This window comes from Oncorhynchus gorbuscha, linkage group LG04 (genome assembly GCF_021184085.1).
Source record: "Oncorhynchus gorbuscha isolate QuinsamMale2020 ecotype Even-year linkage group LG04, OgorEven_v1.0, whole genome shotgun sequence".
NCBI lineage: Eukaryota > Metazoa > Chordata > Actinopteri > Salmoniformes > Salmonidae > Oncorhynchus > Oncorhynchus gorbuscha.
The window spans coordinates 68,604,482-68,608,285 of NC_060176.1; positions in this window are offsets into that span (position 1 = coordinate 68,604,482).

The following is a 3,804-nucleotide window of genomic DNA, read 5'->3' on the forward strand; positions in this document are numbered from 1 at the left end:
AGGAACGGGCGTGTGGAATTCAAGAATGATTGGGCGGGTTTGGAGGGGGCTCATATGAGAAGAGAGGTTCTATAACAGGTTTTTATCGAAAGAATGGGGTTAATAACATGCAGAATCCTACATAATGACTATGATTCAATGCAAAAATGGGGCCTGGGATCTGCTGAGATGTGAAGTCAGGCCATACTTAATAGTTGTAGGCTACAGCATAGTAGAATTCTCATATTTCTCTTTGCTTAATTAAACATACATCTCAAAATAATTTTGCATGAAATCATGGCATCCATCTAAAGCTTAGGCTGCACCCTTCATCTTGGTTACTATGTTCATGCTGTGAATTCTCAAAGTCATGTCTTACATGCCTATCCCCTATGAACTCTTTGTAGTTCAACTCTTTGATAATAGATTACTAGATTCCTGTCTCTAGAGTCCTTTTTCCCCTGTCTAGGTCTTTAGATGGCATTTCCTAATCTCCCGCCGTCCTCTTTACCTTCCTTGATCTTTTCTAAAAGGGTAGAGGGGAAACAAGAAAAGGAGGGGATATAATGGAAAGTGAGGTGCAGAGGAATGTGTGGTATAACCAGCCAATGTCACAAAGAAGACACAAGTCAAGGAAAGCAGTTTGTCTTTTTGCACCCAGTTCAGAAAGTGAATAGTAGCCCTGCTGGGATTTGATTTATCCTATGAACTGTAGGCTAGTGTAAATAGCTCCTCTATCTAACCATGTCAACCTGAAACACAGTGGTATTTGTGTTACTAGATGGGAGTCTTGCTATAAGGAAACAGTAGTATTTGTGTTAGTAGATGGGAGTCTTGCTATAAGGAAACATAGTGATATTTCTGTTACTATATGGGAGTCTCGCTATAAGTAAACAGTTGTATTTATGTTTCTAGATGGGAGTCTTGCTCTAAGGAAACAATGTTATTTATGTTACTAGATGCGATTCTTGCTATAAGGAAACAATGTTATTTATGTTACTAGATGCGATTCTTGCTATAAGTAAACAATGTTATTTATGTTACTAGATGCGATTCTTGCTATAAGGAAACAGTGTTTTTTCTATTACTAGATGGGAGTCTTTCTATAATGAAACTAGGATATGGAGATTGGGGTTTTGTTTAGATCTCTGGAATATTTCCAGTGTTTCAAATCCTTCCGGCAAACTATCAAAGCTGAATTAATAAAGCACAGACATTTTGTTCTTTGGTGTTTTCCTTCCTACATCAGCCTCCTACAGGGTTGGGGATCAATTCCAAGGGGCATGAGATATATAATTCAATCACACTTTCAAAGCAGCCTGCATATCATGCCTAATTGATACACACACATGCGCACGGTACTGCATGCTTCCACATCTGTTGCACTGCTGTGTAAAAATCTTGAAGTGATTTTAAAGCAAGCACGGTGCTGTGCCTACCCAGAAATTGTACTGAACAAGCAGTGCCTTTTCCCTAATCCAAGAAGGAGCCTCAAAGACTAAAGAGAATAGCCTAGGGATGAGGTGGCCCACTTTCTGACACTTCTTCCTGTTCTCCCAATAGTCCTAGAAGTATGGGGACACCACTGTTTGTGTTCATATAGTATTTCAGACTGTAACCCAGGATATTAAAGACCCTTGAGGCATTGATCATATTTGATCATTTAAAGTGGCAATCTGTAGTAGCTACATCCATATTTGCACTTGTAAACTAATGATGTCTCTTGACTAATATAACTTATAAATGCCTCGTGAGCTTAGTTCAACTGAATACTCGTTTGATTGGCAAGAAGGGCATTCTAGAATGGACATTAAAACCAGATAATATTCAACATTTTGGTGACTTTAATATTCACATGGAAAATAACACAGACTACTCCAAAAGGCTCTCGGAGCCATCAACTCAGTGGGTTTTGTCCAACATGTCTCCTGACCTACTCATTGCCACAGTCATACTCTGGACCTAGTTTTGGCCCATGGAATAAATGTCGTGGATCTTAATGTTTTTCCTCAGAATCCTGGACTATTGGACCACCATTTCATTACGTTTGCAATCGCAACAACTAATCTGCTCAGACCCCAACCAAGGATCATCAAAAGCCGTGCAATAAATTCTCAGACAACCCAAAGATTCCTAGATGCCCTTCCAGACTCCCTCCACCTAACCAAGGACGTCATAGTACAAAAATCAGTTAACCACCTAACTGAGGAATTGAATTTAACATTGCGTAATATGATGCAGTCGCACCTAAAAACAAAAAACATTTGTCATAAGAAACTAGCTCCCTGGTATACAGAAAATATCCGAGCCCTGAAGCAAGCTTCCAGAAAATTGGAACGGAAATGGCGCTACATCAAACTGGAAGTCTTCCGACTAGCTTGGAAAGACAGTACCGTACAGTATTGAAGAGCCCTCACTGCTGCTCGATCATCCTATTTTTTACAACCTAATTCAGGAAAATAAGAACAATCCAAAATGTACTTTTGATACTGTTGCAAAGCTAACTAAAAAGCAGAATTCCCCAAAAGAAGATGGCTTTAACTTCAGCAGTGATAAATTCATGAACTTCCTTGACGAAAAGACCATGATCATAGAAAGCAAATTACGGACTCTTTAAATTTGCGTATTTCTCCAAAGCTAAGTTGTCCCGAGTCTGCACAACACTGCCAGGACCTAGGATCAAGGGAGACACTCAAGTTTTTTATCACTATATCTCTTGACACATTGATGAAATTAGTCATGGCCTCTAAACCTTCAAGCTGCATACTGGACCCTATTCCAACTCAACTACTGAAAGCGCTACTTCCTTGTGCTTGGCCCTTCTATGTTGAACACAATAAACGGCTCCCTATCCACCGGATGTGTACCAAACTCACTAAAAGTGGCAGTAATAAAGCCTCTCTTGAAAAAAACAAACCTTGACCCAGAAAATATTAAAAAACGAAGATATAAAAATATAAAAAAGCTGTTGTGCAGCAACTCACTGCCTTCCTGAAGACAAACAATGTATACTAAACGCTTCAGTCTGGTTTTAGACCCCATCATAGCACTGAATTGCACTTGTGAAGGTGGTAAATTACCTTTTAATGGCGTCAGACGAGGCTCTGCATCTGTCCTCGTGCTCCTAGACCTTAGTGCTGCTTTTGATACCACCGATCACCACATACTTTTAGAGAGATTGGAAACCCAAATTGGTCTACAAGAACAAGTTCTGGCCTGGTTTAGATCTTATCTGTCAGAAAGATATCAGTTTGTCTCTGTAGATGGTTTATCTTCTGACAAATCAACTGTATAATTCAATTTTCTTCAAGCCTCTGTTTAAGGACCACTATTGTTTTCACTATATATTTTACCTCTTGGTGATGCCATTCGGAAACACAATGTCAACTTTCACTGCTATGCGAATGACACACAGCTGTACATTTCGATGAAACATGGTGAAGCCCCAAAATTGCCCTCCCTGGAAGCCTGTGTCTCAGACATAAGGAAGTGGATGGCACCCCAAAATTAGATCACATTACTCTAGCCTCTCTACACTGGCTTCCTGTTAAGGATAGGGCTGAGTTCAAGGTTTTACTGCTAACCTACAAAGCACTACACCTGCTTGCTCCTACCTACCTTTCCGATTTGGTCCTGCCGTACATACCTACACGTACGCTATGGTGACAAGACGCAGGCCTCCTAATTGTCCCTAGAATTTCTAAGCAAACAGCTGGAGGCAGGGCTTTCTCCGATAGAGCTTAATTTTTATGGAATGGTCTGCCTATCCATGTGAGAGTCGCAGACTCGGTCTGAACCTTTAAGTCTTTATTGAAGACTCATCTC